Source organism: Drosophila montana, unplaced genomic scaffold (genome assembly GCF_035044405.1).
Source record: "Drosophila montana isolate Dmon_TW-CO22-7 unplaced genomic scaffold, ASM3504440v1 contig_3639_1, whole genome shotgun sequence".
Lineage (NCBI taxonomy): Eukaryota > Metazoa > Arthropoda > Insecta > Diptera > Drosophilidae > Drosophila > Drosophila montana.
The window spans coordinates 222,757-243,315 of NW_026998523.1; the positions used below are offsets into that span (position 1 = coordinate 222,757).

Consider the following 20,559-nt stretch of genomic DNA (forward strand, 5'->3'; position numbering starts at 1 on the left):
TCAGCTAATTCCCATTAAATGCAACAACCACTCCGTTCCACTTGATTCCACTCGATTTCAATCAGAAAACTCCCGCCCAGCTTTCAATGGTTTAGAGGCTGCTCTAAAATACCAATACACACTCAAATACCAACAAAAACTACCTGTAGTCGTGTGGCTGCTCTTCTTCTCTCTCCCTCTCTTTACAATTGATGGCAACATCATACTCACTCTGCGCCAGCGCTTTAATGTTGATGGTCAAACGAATAGATGCGAAAAAGAGCTCTTGGCTTCTTTAGAGCGTTTTGGTTGATTACATTTAGTGCAAAAAAATCTAAATTTAGAAATTGAAAAAAGTATATAATTTTTTGTTAAAAAAACAGATATGTTAAAGTTTACAGAACAAAAATATTCATATGCGTTGCCAAATGATAAAATGTTTCTCATATTATCCTTATACCTTATAAAATTCAAATAAATTCCGCCGCCTTCACAAAGCAACAATCTTTATGTGCATTACAAAACGCGAGAGCGATTTCCACTCTGCTCGCACATGCGCTCATCGCTTGTGCTCGAACGACTTTTGGGGCTGCGCTGTTCGCTCAGTTTGATTCTCGCTGTCGCAGCGTTCGCCTCGCACCGCTAAAGCTGAACGCAACGCAGTCTCGCCGCGTGCTCGTTTTTGTTGCTGTCGCTTCTAGTCGAACGTTAGTCGTACGATCTAGCGCATATCGCGCCGTGTGCTCAATTCTAATAACAACAACAGCTACAACGAAAACCACATCGTTCTATTCCATATGTGCAGCAATTTAGCATAAAACGTAAATGTTTAACAAAATGCATATAATAAAAATATTCAAGTTGAACGTTATAAAGTGTAACTAACTATAAATTGAAAAGCATAAATATAAAAAAAATCATTGACAGATGAAAAATGCACTTGTCAGCCTCGCGCTGCATGCGAACGAGAGTTGAAAAGGGGGAGAGCGCAAAAGAGAGAGAGCGCACGTTCATTTGACATTTTAGTTAGTCGAAGCAGCAAGAACCATAATAACAACAACAAAGCACGTTCTTTTGAAGTGGAAAATTAATAAATTAAACGTTTGCTGCCTTTGTTTTTTTATGTGTGCATTGAAAGCGTGTCAAAAAATCGCCAACAATTTGATTTCATTTATGCTACAACCTCACCTCTCTACTCTGTTCCCCCTCTCTCTAGCTTGCTCTCTCCTTCTATTTCACACATGACGCATTTGCTTCGTTGAGTTGTTGTTGTTGTTGCTGCTGCTGACAATTTGAAAAGCTGCACTTCAACATCAATCAGAGCTTGCAGCCTAGCATTCGCCCTGTCTCGCTCGCACCTGGTAGAATAAAGAGCAGCTGCCCACGCAGCTGCCTTGGCTGTGAATTTTGCGTCGCATTTTCTTTGCAAATCATTTTCCATTTGAGCCTCACAGCTGCTTTTCTGCTTCTTCTATGCTTCGTTGTATTTTATAGTTTCACATTCTTTTTGTTGTTATTTCTTTTTCCAATTTGTGCTTCGTTTCTGTCTCGTTTGTTATTTGTGCTGCCCGCGCGCGGTTCTATTTTTAGCAACAATATTTTGTTGTTGCCTTTGCCTGTCAAGTTAACTACGCTACGCTGGCAGCAGCAGCGGCAGGCAACAACAAAGCACAGCAAATGCAGACAGACCAACTATGCGAGAGAGTAGGAGCGAGAGAGAGAGAGAGTGGGAGCGTGTGCTTGTCGCTCAGGTGATAACAACTGAGAGCGAGAGAGCAAATGCCATACTACACTTGTTTATAACGCTCAACAACTTATTGCTCTGTTCATCTCTTCTTTCAGTGCTCACGTTAAGTTGCTGAGCCTAAAAAAACAACAACAATAACATTGTGACAAAGTACCAAAGTGCAGCGACGCTGACGTTGACGTTGGCGTCTCGTCGCCTGCATGCGTGCCTTAATTTTGTGCTTCCTGTAGAGAACGGACAACAACAACAAGAACAAGCAGCGGCAATAAAATATATATGTGAAAGCAACAAGTGGAAACAGCGACGAAAACAACAGCAAAGCCGGCTGAACAGCATCAAGAGGAAGAACGAACGCGTAAAAGTGTGAACGGGGAAGAGAGAGAAGAGAGAGAGAGCCCGCTGCTGGCGCTCTCTGGAGGTTTTTTTTCTTCATTTCTTCAACAACTTGTCAAAATGTGAGTATTAATATGCAATTATTGTTTACCGTTGCATGATTTATTATATTACAAGCACACATGCACATGCACACACATGCGCACGCACACATGTACTTTATGCATACACATGCACACATGAAGTGATATTTATGGACTACGCCTACGATTTGCGATTGCACAATCCAGTCCAGTGGAAAGTTGACGAGGCTATCGCCATTTCGAGCGCCCTTAAGCCGTGCTGCTCTCTGCATGTGTGCGTGCTTTTTTGCCCTTGTGCCTGCATTGAATATTCAATGAAGAAGCTCAGCTTCAAAGCTCACAGAGCTGAAGCCCTTGATGTTGTTGCAACTGTTGTTTCTGTTTTTTTTTGTTATACCCTGTTCGCAAATGTGTAGAGAGAGGCTGTAATGAAATTGTGAATTTGTTTGTAACAGGCTGGCGCGAGGCAGATTTTACTCCATAAGCACTATGTTTGCATATATATTCATGATCTACATCCTTAAATGTGAAATATATATGCTTTAAATTTTCGATAACTCCACCGAATGCCACATATGAATTTTAGGTTCTTCACCATATCAGAAAAATCTTGCAAAAGGTAGAGTCAGAAAACTTGTCTATAGGTTCTCTTATATTAGAGCACACGTCAACAAGATATGGTCTTCATATTTGCTTACGATCGGATGATAAGCATCGATCGGATGTGGAGCTGAGAAAATGTCAAGCACGAAACGAAAAGAAGAAGCATGTGTAGTAGTACATATTGTATCAGATGTAATATTAGAATAAAATAACATTAACCGACACGCTTTAAATAAGTTCGATAAGTTAAATAAGTACATAAGTTGAATATTAATAACTTATTGCGATATGTACATATAATCGATAGAACTGTCTACACATGGTTGTGTGCGTGTGTCTGTTTTTGTACACATATGTCTGTTACAATAGCTTGGATCCGAGTACAGGGTATTTCCAAGTCTGGTTAACTCGATCACATAGGTATGTAAAAATGCAATGACCCCTCCCCATTGCATTTTTTTTTACGAATTAGTTTATTCCTCGAGACGGAAAATGTGGGCTTAGGAGTTTAGAAATCTTTGTTCCTAGTCGGAAAATCGGTGAAAAACTGGAATATAGAAAATGGAATCAATGAAATTACTTGTCACCGCAATTTGCAGTTGCTCACAGGGTATCTGCTAGCAGGTCAGTCTGGAGCTCGCGCCCTTTTACTTGTTGCATATTCATTTCTCTTGCACTCCCCACCCAAAGCCCAGCGCCTGTTCGCGTTGTTTCTATTTTTAGGCTTTTGTCATAAAGTTTAGCAAACAGCGCGGAAAAATAAAAATACAGAAACAACAAAAACAAAATAAATAAAATAGCTGACAATTTGTGCCATAAAATTATTCGAGTATTTTGCGACGCGGCGTCGCCATCGGCGTCGTTTTACAACTGCGCAGCTTTTCAAATCGCAACAACAACAACTAAAACAACACAAAGAACAAGAACAACAAGAACAACAACAACAATAACAACTGTTACTGTGGGCTATCGCATGTTTTCTACCACTTGTGAATGCGGCCAATTGAATAACGGTTTCTGTGCCACGTTGTTTGGCTAATTTGTTTTTTATTAAGCCAACGAAAACCTGCCTAAGGCAATTTCCTTCAATTGTATACTCTTTAGAGGGTTTAACAAATATGTCACAAAGTGTGTAACGCATAGAAGAAGTCGTCGCCGATCTTATAGAACACTTACAGAGGCCGAAACAATATATTCGGACAATCACTTTTGCATTGGCTATGAAAGAGTTTCTAGAATATACCACGTATTAGTTTTTATTGGGTTATATTAATTTGTTTTAGGGTGTATTAGGTTGTATTAGTTAGTATTAGTTTGTATTAGTTTGTATTAGAGTGTATTAGTTTGTATTAGAGTGTATTAGAGTGTATTAGGCTGTATTGGTTTGTATTAAGTTAAATAGTAGTTACAATTTGATTTCTGAACAAAATATGCAGATAACCACTTTTGAATTGATTATGAAAAAGTGCTTAGAATATACCAGGTATAAGTTTATATTAATTTGTTTTAGCTTTAGGCTGTATTAGTTTGTATTAGAGTGTGTTAGGTTTTCTTATTCTGTATTAGGCTTAATTCTAATGTTGATCTCTACGAATCATCCGGCATTATCTTCACTTTTCTAACGTGGTGCATTTTCTCAACAATTTTCTTAGCAGTCTTCTACTTGATAGCCTTTAGGCCTGCGTTTATTTTTAGTTTCTTGCGAAATAAACATACTCTATACTCTGCTTCATCATGTATCTATGTACATTTGAATACATTAGATAAGCATTTGAAAAGGGGTAAACAGAAAGAAACTTTCACAGCAAATGAATCTTATCTAAATAAACATTCGCGCAATATTTTTTTCCTTACTCAAAACTCGAAATTTGTGCGATATCAATATTTATTTATTATTTCCATTTATTTATTTGCATAAGGAAAAAATGTTGGCAAAAACAAAATAAAATGTAAATAAATGCAGTTAGATAAGGAGCAATAAAATTGTTTCAATATCAGTTATTACGTTCAACTGAAGAAGGCTCAACTTTAAAGCTTAGTTGAGTTAATGTGAAAAGAAAAGAATGATTGTTGATTCCATGGCAATTGTTCAATAATAAAGCTTCCTATATGACATCCTTCCTTCCTTCCTTCTTTCATCCTATTCCATTAATGCGCAAGAACTTATTCGTGAGTCTGAAGCTTTGGACTTACGAGTATAGATCATTAAAGTTGTATAACAATCTCCCAACTGAAATGCATATCGATTGCCAATAGTGCTTTGATTAAATATAGGCTTAAATGATTCTTTCTTTAAAGCTTATCAATTTACATTTTCTTTAAGTTTCATGATTTCTATATAGTTATAGTTATAGTTATTATAAGGTAATATTATTTTTATTTAAGGTAACCTGAATAACCCGAATAAATTAGGTAGTTTTGAAATACGTATGATTGTATCTAGACTAGGAAATCTCGAGAACTCTGCACTTATATTCAGCTTAACCTCGCTGAGACTTAAACATTGTGATGCCAATTCTTATTATAAGAACCTTTTTGTTATAATATATAGTATATTATCTATCTTGTATATTGATACAAGCCCTGTCAAATTTTTACCAAAATAATTTTTAGTCTTGCAAAGGCACAAGATTTTTGTAAAACTTTAAAAACTATTTACAATATTGTGGTTGACTGGGCTGTGCCCCAGGGGTTAAGGGCCAGAAATCAGCATTACAGATATCTGAAGATAGCTTTATAACGAAAGATATTTTATATATATATATAATATATATTTGTAGCTCAACTTTTAAACTTATCTAACGTCATAAGTTGTACTTTGGATACTTCTTAAACCAAGATCTTAAACATTCAGGTTCTTGATTAAAGAAACAAGTATTTGAATATATATTTAAATCTGTAGTTCGCATAGCACTTGCTATCTCATTCTTACCGATAGTCATGTTCATATCAAGCCAGATGATCAGGTGTAACAAGGGTAAAACAATTATCTTTATAAAACTTGTATTACTTATAAAAATTATTAATAGATTCATTCAATAACAACTGAAGTTTTTAATTAGAAAAACTACAGAAAAGCAAATTTGCTAATTATTACATTTTCCTGTGCCCCGTTCAAGAGCTAAAGAGAGCAGATTCGTTTTTACAGTTCGGACAGCCGCGCCCCCTTTTTGCGCATTGCCAAATTGTCAATTCGGCGGTGTCATAAGATGCATACCCCCCTTCCCACTTCTTTCTCTCTCTCACTCTCTTTTCATTGCGTTGCGCTTGTATAAGCGGCATATCAAATTCATGCCGAAATGACAAGTTTTTTTTTACACGACGTTGCAGTCGACGTCGCTGCTGCTGCGCAGCCCGCGGCCGCTGCTTGTTTACGTTTACAGCTGGCAGGCAGGTCGCCTTTCGAACGGAGAGCGCTCATTATTGAAAAAGAAGAAGAAGGGCAAGAGAGATCGAAGCGTAGCAGTAAATGAAATGTCAAATCTAGCACTGTGGAATGTGGTCCGAGTCCGAGCGACACAGCATTTTTTGGGGCGGTCAATAGTTAAGAGAGCGCGCAATCAATTTGAGCGTGCAATACGTTTAACGTAACGCACGCTCTTTGCGTTAAGTGCGCTGCGCATGGAAACAGCTGCTGTTGTTTTTTTCTTGTGCCGTAAAATAATGTTTATTAATGAACCACATGGCAAACATGAACCGTGGAAAAAAGTTCACTGCTTTTGTGCACATTTTGTGTTTTCTTTCCATTCAGCTATTTTTGTTTTTGTTTACAAAAGTGTCGCTTAATGTCGCTTGACAAGCGGCCTGTAGATAAGCTTTGTGCGCAGCAAAGCTTTTTGCTGAATAAGCTCGTGTGTTGCCCAAAGCTCTCATCTCGGCGCTTGCAACGAAAGCTTTTGCTGCTGATTTTCAGCGCTGCCAACACAAGCTAACGGAAAAGTTAGTAACTAAAAAGCTCACGATTTAAATGATTGACAAAACTTGGAAAATATATGAAAATTATTTGTATTGTTATTTGTAAATTATATGAAAATATTATTTTACTTTTTATGCATACGTTTTGCGTACTCCGCTTATCGTTCCCGCCAATATTACGCCATATCGGCTTGTCTTTATTTCCCATTAAACTTATTATCTTATTTTACGACTGCAGCATTTCCGAATGCAAAAACAACAATCGCATGGGCTGTTTTTTTTGTTGCTATTGTTATTGCTATTGTCATTATCGTTGCCGCCCAAATAACCTTTCCATTACGTCAATTAAATAAAATATGTGTATATACATATAATTACATAAACTCGCACAGCTTATCAATGCCGCCAATGTCACCAAATGCAAACAGAGAAAAACAACTACAAAAACAACAACAATAATAGCATTAACAGCAATAACAACAATAACATCGTCATGTATCGGAGTCGTGTCTTTCATCTACCCCGCCCCCAAAGCTGAACATAACCCCAAAGTCAAGCGTCGGGTAAGACTCAAGATGTTTGCGTGCAGTGCAATTTTGCAAAATGCAAATATATAACAAAATAACTAATAATAATTTATTGTATATTGGAATCACGTCCTACAAAAACGACAATTGTGTGTGTGTTGATAAAGCCCCGCTGCGAGGGTTGATCGTTCTTTAATGATCTAACAAATATTTAAGTTTGTATATAAAAGTACATTTTCTCGATTTGCCCAGGAAAATTTATAGAGACAAGGCGGAAGCTATAAATGCGATATGGCTTATCTATCTCCCATGGGATAGATGAGAGGTCTTTGTGCACAGTTTGTGGGGCTTAAAAGAGTGTTAAGTCAGGAGATGAAGAACTCGTATAGGCCAACTTCTTAAACCTTTCTTTTGCCCATTTGTGCTCTTTGAACTAATGCGCTACTATCGCCTAATTATCGCGAAGGAAGTTAAAAAGCGATAGCAATAAAAGATTTCCTATTTTTAACATTATGATAAGTATGCCTATATATAAAGTGAAATATATATGTATATCCCTATAAATGTAACTGTTTGTCTTGATTGACTAGCTGGCTGATTGATTGACTGACTGACTGATTATATCTTAAGTGCATATATATATATATATTATATATTAAGTGCAGTTATTTAACAATACTTCACGAGGAGCCCTCGCTTTGATAACTGTCCAGTTGCCAGTTGCTCGAGTTTTCAGCGAATTGCTTTGTTTACATGCGCGGTTTAATATTGTTTATAATAAATAAATCACTTTTCCTAAATGCCAGGCACTAAAAACAAGCTTTTGTAATTACGGCAAATACAAAAAACAAAAAGCAAAAATAAAATAAAAATAAAAATAAAGTGAAACAAAAAGCAAAGCTCAAGAATCGACAATTGGCTGTAACGAAATGCGAATGAGCTACGCAGCTATTAATATATATCAAAAATATAGAGTACAGCATATGGAATGATTTATAGTTCAGTTCGATAATAAATTAGTCTATAAAAATTATTCGAGTTGCAGCAAGTTTTTAGAAGCGGTTGCCTGTCAGTTGAATATATTTAAGAGTTAATTTGAGACAACGTGAATGCAAGAAACTGTCAAAAGTATTTACGACGAAAAATGCGTCAAAAATGCGACAAGTTATGGGATTAAGTGTTGAGTATCATACGCTGCGTATGCGTGATATATTGGTGAAATATAAATATAAAATAGGAATACGAATTAATTAACTAAAACGTTTTTTATCTCAATTTGTAAATACTTGGGTGTTCACTGCGTATACGTAATATTGTAAATTGAAGAAATATGAATACTTTTAATAGGGTTATATAAAGATGTTTTCAAGAATATATTCCGCTTTTCCCCTATTTAGTTGCCTTTTCACTTAATTTATTTAAAATTCAAGTTTATATTTACTTATTTCGCTTCAAACATTTTCCTTTTCTCTATAATATATTCTGTGGGCTCTGTTCTGCGTATACACAATTAAGATATTTAGCTCACATCCTCTAAATTGCGAGCATGTCAAGTGGAATGCTCTGATCCCCAAGCGACTCATAAATATGCATGCATTAGGAAATTTTTTCAAAGCAGGTTCATCGGCTGCGATGCGTGCCTGGAAGTGGATGTGCCGCTTGATACCCGTCCCAATGCAAGCCACAGCGGGTATGAGGGGCTGTGTCGAAGGCTTTGTAACAAATGTTAGAAGATTTTTCGAATCCTTAGGGTTATATTAGGGGCGTATAAGGGGTATTCCTAGTTAGAAGGGCTGGCAACCTTTAAAAAACTTTAAAATTTGTCTAGTTAATGTTCTATTTAACTCAACTAACCAATCAAATAGTTGCTGTTTAGTATTTTGTCATGATATTTTCCATCTTTACAACACTAAAAAACAGGCTGGCAACCTTAAAAGCCTAGTGGCAGCTCTAACCTAACTAAAAACTCATGTATTATTGTCATGTGGTAACATTTTAAACTGGTTGAATAAAACAGCATAAACAGATATATTCCCTTCGAATTAGTTGTTTTTTCTTGTTTATTCTCCCAACTTTTAAAATAAAAACTAGATACAAATGCACATATAAATATGTAAATATGGTAAACAGTTCTCATTAGCCCTTTAACGATATAAAGCCCAAAAGTATGCTATGCGAGAAAATGTTCTTTACAAAATCTGTTTATTTACTTTGTAAGTAAAAAAAACAAGTTTTTTATATTAATATTTATTTGCTTATAAGCTATGGGATATAATTATTTTTATCTGACAGAACTTAAACACGCCCAAGATAAGAACTCTTGAGTGTCAGGTGTAAAACCAATGTGAATAAGATTCTAATCAGAAAGTTTAATTTGATAAGGCGTGGGACTCTATATATCTGTATATATATATATTATAGCCAGAATTGCTGGCCGATTCTTGGCAAAGAAATAAATATATTAATACTTCATATTGCATTACAAATTATCAAAGGCTCTACACATTTTTTTTATTGTTTGCTATAATATAAATTTTTACTAAATTCCACATATGTCTTATAAAATATATATATTTAAAATATAATTTAAATATAATACATAATAAAATATGTCAATAAACAATGTCTATTAAACATATGTCAAATTTTGGATAAGAAGTCGTTTTATGAATTAAATAGGGAGATTTTAATTTCTGGAATGCAAAAAATGTGTCGAATTTTGAATATAAATAAATTTAATAAATGGTTATTATTCAAATAAATTTTAATATATATGTCGAGCAATATAAAAAATAATGGATATTATTGATGCTCAACATGTTATATGTTTACTTATTGCTTATAAAAAAATGTTTAATTTCGAGTACTCTAACAAATATCTTTTGTTAACAGCAATGTTTAAAAATTGTCGTGTTACTTTCCATAAAATCGAACGTGTCGTTAATTGTTTTGTGGCTTCGGGGCACGGGTATTAAATAGTCAGTGGAACGTTTCCAGGCCCGACAACATGGTTGTTGTTGTTGTAGTTTTTGCTCTTTAAATGCTTTGTTTTTATTGTTGCTGTAGCATGTGAGCGAGCAATTAGATCGCATAGCTCCTCAATGCAGTTGCCCAGCTGTGTGTGTGCGTGTGTGTGTGTGCGTGTGTGTATTGTTGTTACAACCATTCTATTAAAACGAATCGAACCAACGCACGAATCACAGCAAAGACGCAAAGGCGTCAACAACTGGCAAGCTGTGTGTCTGCGTGTGTGTGTGTATTGATCGTGTGTATTGGTGTGCATTTGTATGTGTATGTGTGCGTGCAATCAACTGGTTTCAGCCAAATTCCGAGTTTAATTTAAACGAAATACGTACGACAACAACAAGAACAACAACAGCAACAAACAGACAAACGACGATGGCGGCGGCGACTGCAGCGTCGACTGCGACTGCGACGGCTACTGGGTGTTCACTTCGATAACAACTGCGTCGACGTTGACGTCGACGTCGACGTCGGCAGCATAGTCAACTACTATCGATAGCTACGCTACGGTTGTCGCCGTTTGCCGTTGGACTCTCGCTCTCCCGCCGTCAGTTCTCAAGCGTCGCTCATTCGCTGCGGTACACAAAAACGAGAATCGCCGATTCGCAACTAAAAGAAGAAAAAAAAATAAAATAAATAAACAACTAAGAAAAAAAAAAGTATAAAAAAAGCAGTACGTCAGATACATTTGAGGCGGAATTTCCGAAAATTCTTGGCGCGCATATTGAACGATTGACGATCGTCGCAGACGCGTTTCTCAATTAATTTTTGTAAAGGTTAAAAAAAGGCGCACGCACAAATTAATTAGGCGTCGTCTCGTTTGTCGTTCGTTAAGTGTGCAAATTGTCGTCGTCGTCGTCGTCGGGTTTTGACTTCTTGTTCCCAAGTCAAGTGGAGTTGCCACAAAGGTAATGCCCATTTGCAGTTCCTGTCCCAGACGTGCAATTTCTCGGCAGTTAACGTCGGCTTCAATGTCCAAATGGGTGTTTTAATTAATGCATACGCACACACACACACACACGCACACACTCACACAAACTCGCTGACGGCTCCTTCTGCTTGGCCACCAACAGAAGCCGCCAACTGTCAGCGCCAAATCACAACTGACTCATAATCAGCTGCAAACGTTTGGATGCAGTTTGTGTGGTCCCCAATGAAAGCCACATTTCAGACCAGGTTTGAGCCGTCACGATGGTTCTAATTCTGGTTTGTGCTAGAGCTTGTGCTCGCTTGACTGCGAAATGCATGTTTGATGGCATTTCGATGGGCTGCTTAATGCTCATGACGGAAATGCCAAAGCGTGTGCCTGCTGTGTGTGTGTATGTGTGTATCTGTATATCAGTGTATGTGTGTGTCTGTGTGTGTGTTACATATGTAAAGTATGTTCAGCTTGTTTGCCCAGCTCTATTTATAATGGAAAGTTGTAATTGCTCTATTTGGCAGATCACAAAACTCGGTTCTAATATGTGACGCATATTTGCAAATTGGCTTCGAGTTTGCATTTGATTTGAGAAAAAAAACTTATCTACAGTTGGCGAAAGCTTTGTATTTGCCGTTTTATTAGACTTTCTTTTTCTTATGATTTATATTTTATTATCGCGTGGCATATCTTTATTGTGCAATTTATTACTTGAAATACTTTATACCAGTTACCACAATTTGCAATAAAGAAAAGGTCTATTAACTCTCTGAGAATTGTGTTGACAGAAACTCATTTTGAAAGCTCTTCATGTTGATATTGTTTATTGTTTTTATATTCTGCGTTTACTTAGAAGTTCTTTCTTCTGGTTCCTGCTTTATTGTTTTAAGCCTACTTCGTATTTCTATCAATTATGTATATACTTATTTCTAGCGCAAAACGTTCTTGAAGAGTTATAAGCAACGTTACGAATAGGTCAGGTTTACTATGCAGGCCGTTCGATCCGAGTTCTTCTGGAGGTTCCATTACAACTAATCTTGAAGCAATTTTATTTTTTAAAATAAAGAAAAATATGTGAAACTTTCTTGGATCTATCTATCTATATATATATCTATATTTTTATAAACGGATCTAGGAAAGCTTAATGCTTAAATAAAAGTGGAGATCAAATTGGGTTGATTTCAATTTTTCACAGGCGTGTACTAAGTGGAAAGGGAAATTTTTAGCACAAAACGTTCCACGGGCAAGGCCGGGCAATACCCGCTAGTATATATATTACTTTTTTATATATACATATATGTATTTGATAAAGAAATGTATGTGTTTTTTTTGTATGTGTGTAAATTTAAAAAAATCTAAGACAAACCCATCTGAAGAATAAATGATTTATTTCTTGAATTTAAAATTAAAAACGTGAATAAAAATTAACGCTTCTTATATATATATATTATATTATTATAATTATTATTATAATACCAAACGTATTATATAAATATCGGAAGATTATTTTTGTAACTAAAGTATTTCTTCCCTTGGTCTTCGAGGAGTACTCCCTTTAATGTTTTCCCCCTGCTAAAACTGTTCCTTATAGGTCTATTTTTTAAAAATTATTTTTTTTTTTCTCTTATTTTTATAATAAAATGTGCAATGTATTTTTTTATTAGAGTAGTAAAAAAAGAATTTCAAGAGCTTTTTCCAATTCCTCAGCCGTTTTTAAATAATTTATTATAAATTCAGCTCTAAATATTTAAATTATTCACGTACATATGTTTAACAGGGATTTTGTTTTATTTACGGATACTCTGCATTTGCAAGCGCTATCAAGGGCTTCGAGTTTTCCATGTGGAACTATCTTTGTCTTCAGCTATGGACGATACTTCCTACACTTTGTAAACAGACCCAGCCTTGGCATTCCATTGCCAGCCATTACCTTAGTCACACACAAACACACACACACACTCATACACACACACTTCATACATACATAAATCAACCCCTTGAACCGCCCCAAAACCCAACCGAATCCAATCTAATTCCGCACTTGTTTCGCTATGTTATGTATTTTGCTATTTTATTTTATTATTGCTTTCAATTTTCTCTGAGATTTCGATTTTCGCTCTCTGTTCTCCCTCTACCTCTCTCGCTCTCTCTCTCCGGCTGTTATTTCCCGTTGTCCCGTTGCGTTTTGCTGTGCGAAGGTTTTAATTGATCGAACGTGAGCCGCATGTCAATTGAGGTTCCATGGAGTGCGCGATATTTTCGCGATATATTTGTTCGCCATGTAAACGCGTCGCAGTCGTAACTGTTTGCGCCTCCATAGATAGGCGTGGCAACAAAAACAAAAAAAAAGAAAAACTAGCACATTTAATGCCAGCAACTAAACTAACCGTACCAACTAGTTGGCACGGACTCCATTTGTATCTGGCTGTCTTTAAAAGCGTTATCAGGCGATCAATTGCCTTCGCGGGCCGCGCGATCGATCGATCAGCGAACGTGTCGCCGGGACTAATGAGTATTTGAGTAAGGCCCACCGATAAAAGTGAAGTACGCTTTTTGGATACCGATTCGTAATGCTCTATCGCCTGGCATTGAAGTCACGTTTCGCTACATTTAACATAAATCAGCTGCGATTTGTGCGTAATTAGTAATTAGTCGGGGTCATTCGCTGTTCAGCGGGTCAATCGGGAACTCTGCCAATAAGTCACAGAATTAACGACATTTTGCCAGCGACTAACATATTTAATTTTATGAATTGCTTGTCAAACAAATACAACAACAAAATATTTAAGCCGCACATCTATTACCCTTGCATTGTGATCATCCGGATTCTTGCTAAAATCAGATAGTAAATTGTCCATTTAATGATATGATATAATCATATTTAATTTGGATAATTACGGGCAAAAGCAGAAAGTTATTGAAGAAAACTTCACTTTATTGATTGAGCCTCATTTGATCGATAGTTTATGGATTTTAACAGACTTCTTAATAATAAAATAGTATTTTTAACGTTTTCCAATAAATAGTAACAGAAACATGATAATTTTATAAATTTCTTGATTCCAATTTTAAAAAACTATAAATATATATCTGTAGAACACATTTATATGAAATTGAATTTGTAAAATTTGGGTTTTTATTGGATTAAGTTGACATATCTGGAAGCAAATCTACTGACGCTCCAGTTTTAACCGTTCATTCATTTTGAAGTTTGTACCTGAAATGAATAAAATATACTAAATGATTTGGATATATAAAAAAATAAGGCGACAGATAGATAACAGATAATAGACAGTTAAAAATAGATAATAGATCATAGATATAGGATAATAGATAGATATATTAGATAAACGTTAGAATTATCCTATTTTTGTTTGTTTTCACAAATATCTTAGTCTTATATTTTGACCGATATATTATTTTTAGTTTTTCGCAGATAAAGTAGTTTTTTTTTGGTATTTTATTTTTAGTTTTATAAATATGAACTCTTGTATTTTGGACTGATATTTTATGTATGTTGCGATGGTAACTTTATAAAATAGTGCATCGTTCGGTTAAGCTATATACATATTCCCTTGCTGCATGCATAAAATTGAATTCTCAAGAAGGGCTTAACATAAGGTATATGGCCCTGCGTAAAGGGTATGCGAACAAAATGTTTAAAAATAACTTAAATAATTGCACGAGTTTCTGATATAGAAACGGCTGCCGTTGCCTCGATCAATTTACGTATATGCGAATGTGCTGTAAAGAAAAGAGTCACAAAATTCCGGCTCATACTCGTTGTCAATTGTTTCTTTCTTTATATGTGTGAGTGTGTGCTTGTGCGTGTGTGTGTGTGTGTATAGCATTTGCCTTGGGCTGAGGAAGCGCAGACAGAATGACAGCAAGTCCGACACTTGACAATTATTGGAACCTATAATTATAACACACACACACACACACACACACATACATGCACACATAAACATTCTGAGCAACTGTCTCCCGTTATAGTCTCGACATAACTTTCAATTGATGTCTCAATTTGATCTTGATAAGCAAGAGGGTGTACGCGAGTTGTCGGGTTGCAGGGTGCAGCTACTTACCTCCCCACACTCCAGACTCACCACACTCCCCACACTCTAGACGCTCTCCACACACTCCCCCCACGCTGTCCACTCCAAATTATACGGCCGACTAACCGCTTAATTATGTTTAAATGATTCGAATGCGCTGCATTTTTGGCATGCTTCGCGCATGTGTGTGTGTGCTTATGTGTGTCGTGTAAGTGTGTGTGCATTTATCTTGTCGCTAACTTGTTGACTGACAGACCGGACAGTTGGGCGGGCGATCAAATCATGCATGTTGCATGCTTTGCAGTTGTCTTGTGGCATTTTGTTTGCTGTCTCTTTTGATTAGCAAATGATGATGACGATGATTCCGATGATTGCAATCAGGAAGCTAAAATATGTCAATTGTACATCAGACAAGAGGGGGGGAGGAGCATACATTTTAGTTTTATGTTAATGTAAATTTGATCATTACATTGCCTTAACAGTCGCAAGTGAAGAATGCTGTTAACAATTAGAGGAATGTCACATGATAATGATCGGGCCAGGAAATACATATACGACAGCTTAGAATTAGCATTAATATTTGGTAAATAAACGGGCCTGTCCAATTAGCTAGCTCTAGTTTGATTGTTATACATCAGAATTTTTAGTCACGGCAGCCATTTTGATTTTATTTTTACTTATACTTTTTGTGTTATTATGTTAAAACTGTTCCATATATCTTATTCTGTTTCTAATTATTAGGGGTACACTTCTCTATAGTCTGCCTTTCGAAAACTTTTTACTTTAATAATATGCAGTCTTTTTTATTAGTTTCAACTTATTTTTTCCTTCGAATATAATAAATTTTATTGTTTCTTATATTTCCCGTAAGAATTAGGCTATTCCGTTTTAGTTTAAGGAACAGAAGAAGGGAACCCCGAAAAGCTTGCTGCATTTTCTTTACGATTTTTTGTTCTTAAAACAATATTCTATTCATTAATCTATTTTTAAACAGATTAATAATACTTTGTGCTTGTTAAATATTCATTGTCGTTAACTATTCCAAATTTTTCTCAAGCAGAAATTGGGGCTCCCCAGTTAAACATTTTTTATTAGCCTTATTTAAATGTTGTCCCGTTTTGTCTTCTGGTCTTTTGAGTAATCAACTTTTATTTGAACTTAGCAGATTAAATCTATAAATCTAAAAATGTAGTATGCATTTGATCAAACCGCATTTCATCATAAATACTTTACCTTTGGTTTATTTCCAAATTTCCAAACTGTGTGTCGATCCCTTCCAACTATTTAAAGTTATTTACAACTTATTTTACACGCTTTGTATAAATTAATATTAGCTAATTTACCTTTGTATCAATGTTTTATCCTTCAATTAACTTTCAATGAAAACATTTCGTGTGAGTTAGAGAACCATTGTAAACAGCGCCGTGTAATCTTTGGCGATCTTTTCACGTAGTCGTAAATGCTTACTAAATAGTTCCTTGTTCGCGAATGTTTATTTCCTCAGTGTTTAGACATTCAACAATAGGCTGATCATCTGGCATGAATCATCTATGGCAGCAATCGTTTAAGTCGAAAGTGCTTACTCATTAGCAAATGGGATCACTTACTTTTTATTTAGATTAGATTTAATTAGCTAGTTACATGCAAAAGGCAAGATCAGTTGAAGAACTGCAGCGATCACTCGCCCAATGTGTGAGAGTCCCGCCTTCGCCTGACTTTGTAAACTTATGAAAGATTTGAGATTTTCAATCGTGTACAATTTGTTGACATTGCTCGCAAAAACTACCCGATATGGTGTCGACATATGTTTCGAGCCGCAGATCAACATTGTTTCTATATTTAAATGCCTGCCGATGGTTTTCGGGGCGACGTTGCGGGCTTATCAGTGGCATGATTGAACTCACGATCGATTGATGTTAATACCCTCGATTGGGTAGCGTTGACATTCCAAGGCGCCTTCCACACATTTTATTGCCTGAACAATGCTGGGTGCAACAACAGGCTGCGGGTCGCGGGGGGGCAGCCAATATTTGTAAATATATTCATAATACAAATTAAAGTTAAGAACCTGTTTCCACTGGCGCACTGAATGAAGAGGCTGTGAGGGGCGGTGGATAGGAGGGGGTGGAGCATCATTTAAATGACAATAAAAATATAAAATCATTTAAAATATTACGTATACGCCACAGCCGGTTCGTGTGTTTATTATTTATGTGCTCGAGATGAAAACAAATTGCACGCGTAATTGCGCTTAAGTGGCCCAAAAGCCTCTGCCTCACATTGGGCATACACATTTATTGAAAAGCCATGGCACATGTCGAATGGAAGGGTTTGGGGAGCGGAACGGGAACGGAGACGGTTGGTTTCCAATATTTTGAGTGGCCTGTCAATTGTTCTATAAATAATACGACAATATCTACGCTTTCTGTGTCAATTGTTTTCGTCGTCGTTTCTCGATTGTTTTTATCTGTTTTGCAACACTTTTTTTCGGCTTCGCATCTAGCAAAAATTTCGTATTGTTTTGTAGTTTTTGCTTTTATTTCATTTCGCGCCCAATTACGCGCTGTAATTGCCCCTACTTCTCACTGGGGGCGTCCCCAATGTCATTAGTTTGCCATTGTTTTTATTTTGTATTCGCATTGTTTGTCAGAACAACAGCTTGGCATACAAATCGACTATAAATCCGCTGTGCGATCATTAAAATGCTAATTAGCATTTAATACGATCGTTTTGCATAGCTGCTCGGCTTCAATGATCGATCAATGTTTTGCATAAAACTGATAACACAAAGCGAATAGATGGGTAAATATGTCAATTAGTTAAGAGCGATCGCTGATGGCTTACTGATCAAGATAACATAATTATGAAATATGCGAGCAGCTCTTCCTAAGAACCCTAAAATAAGATTGCTGATCCTTCAAAATGAACTATAGATATTTCTATTTGAATATTATATGCCATATGATCGTTGGGTTTTACGCGCTTTACTTATAGCTTATATTTTTTAATAATAATTTATATTCGAAGTCCATTGAAAAGGGTAAAAAGGGGTATAATGTGTTTGTATCAATGTGTGTGTCAGGCAGAAGGGAGCATCTCCGATCGCACAACGTATATATATTCTTAATCAATAGTCGAGTCGATCTAGCCATGTTCGTCTGCCTGTCCGTCTGTCCGTCCATCCAGATGGTAGAATCTTCAGGGTATCTCCAAGTCGGGCACTCCCATCTTACTTGTTTGCTTTTAAATCAGTTGCAAGCAAATTTGAAACGGTCGCAACCTAATATAACATTGTTTTTAACATAATTTGACAAAAGTTCGATTATGGAAAACAAAAGAAAATCCATAACCTATTCATAGTTTTAATGAGAGCAGTTTCTTAGAATTATCACTGATCATTAATATATATGTCTCAGTTACTTGTAAACAACAATTAAATCTGATTAATTTTCTTTAAATAGATTACAGCCAGTTAACTGCTTGGAAATTTTTATAAATTAACTGACTGAGTTAAAATATTTGTTTTTTAAACACAACGTTTTTGCAATTGATCAGCTGTAGTTTTAGCAATAGAAAATCGTCTCGTCAGTGTTTGCAGATTATTCATCTATAAAAAAAAACTCAAGGTTTTTTTTTATTCACTTTTTGTTTACGTATTTATCAGTTTAATATTAAAAAAAAAAGTCCGCTTTTTTCAAATGCAAAAAAAAAAACACGTTTTTGATCACTGAAGTTTATTTACACGCAGTTCTCATAGCCCTGTAAGCAAACATCTTTAGTTCGATCTCGTCAAGTGGTTGACAAGTCGAAGTCCAAAATTAATTTATGCGATCAGCACATCTGCTATGTTTTTTTTGCCAACTGCTCTTCAGGTTTCAAGCCGATCTTCAACTTGTCGAGTGGCAACTTTTAATGTTTTTACACCTACGCAAAAGACTACAACACAAGTTAAATACACTGAGCACAAAATGTATTGAGATTTTCTGTAGGTGAAAGATCATAATATATTCAATTCAATTCAATTCATCCTCAAGATCATCAAATATATTTAGTTCTGAAAGGGAACTCTGTTAATAACTATATCGATTCTAGAAATTTACCATCAAGTGGAAATTTTCTCAGTGTAGCTCTATAATACTCCGGCAAGCGCTTGGTTGGATCTCCAAGTGATCATCGAGTTCTTCAGCCTGTTCTTCAATTTGATACTTTTGGATCATAGCAATTTTTGCATGCCAGCTGTTGCCTCTTTTTCTCATTACTTGCCACTCTTGGTGGCAACCTGATTTAACTGGACCCGAACTTCTGCTGATCTTCTGGCCCCCTGTTACCGTCGGCAGCCCACTCGGGGATGCTTCTCGCTAAAACCTGATTGCTAATCGTTTATAGCTCACCTTTGCCGTGTTTAGATTTGGCATATTTTTAGATTTTCATTTCGTTTGAATTGCGGTGAATTGAATTATTGTCTAAGCGCAGCCAAAAACAACAGCAGACACAGACACAGAAATATGTCAAGAGTTGTCTGTGCCAGTTTCTCCATTGCGTTCTTGGCATTTGGACACTTTTTATTTTTTACCTGAAATGTTTAATAACAAGAATAACGTACGCATAACGAGTATCAAGATACCAAAATAAAACAAAACTCGCACTGATATCGCAAAAGACTTAAGGCGTGTCTGTCGTTTAGCGGCGATAGTCGAGCGGCTCCCCGGGCGATAGAGACATTCGAAAAGCCGCCCAGTCATGTTATGTTTATATATCTATATACCCTAGACTAGAAAGACGCAGTGGGGTATATTTGAAAGGGCTGTGACAAATATATTGTATTCAATTTAATTTACCAATATTGAAGCTTTAGCTAGAGACTGAGCATATTGCATTGAAAGCAAGAAGTCTTATCCTAATAAATTTTAGATATGCTTAGGCATTTAGTTTAAATTGTTTCGTATTATATAAAGAAGCGTGGTTTTTATATATATACCATACCTGTCATGTTATAGCCAAAATTGCTGGCAAAACAAATAAAATACATTAAAAAATAAATACATATTAAAAAGCTAACTTAAGCTTTTAATTAAATTAAAAGTCATTTAAATGTTCTCATTGTTTGGCTTTTTACGATTACGCTCAGTCTCATATATGGTTAATATTGGGCTCTATATTTTTTTTTAAATCCTGAAACCAGTCCCTATATAATAAGAAAATAAACATTACAGCTTCTCGATGGGAGAAGGCCAAAAACTTGCCTGAACTGATTATTATCGGAAACTAACTAATATTCCCCCGACCAAGTGTTTTCTCAAAGTTCCATCAAGCAATATTGTATACACTTTCTGTCCATGTATCCGTCCCTATCCTGGAATAGATCCATGCT

The 20,559-nt window shown here is 35.9% G+C and overlaps 1 protein-coding gene and 1 long non-coding RNA gene across 2 annotated transcripts in view; one reads left to right on the top strand and one right to left on the bottom strand.

Moving 5' to 3' along the window:
* The first annotated feature begins 594 nt into the window (after positions 1-594).
* The window catches only part of for (cGMP-dependent protein kinase for), a 47,187-nt gene continuing 27,222 nt past the window's right edge, over positions 595-20,559 (top strand). The window contains exons 1-2 of the mRNA XM_064692759.1: positions 595-800; positions 1,822-2,181. The gene's annotated coding sequence lies outside the window, so the exon portion shown is untranslated. The remainder of the gene's footprint in view (positions 801-1,821; positions 2,182-20,559) is intronic.
* Positions 16,438-16,977, bottom strand: LOC135435602 (uncharacterized). The gene is made up of 3 exons (XR_010437398.1): positions 16,796-16,977; positions 16,532-16,736; positions 16,438-16,468 (listed from the first exon to the last, which is right to left on the bottom strand). It is a non-coding gene; the product is annotated as an uncharacterized LOC135435602 (long non-coding RNA).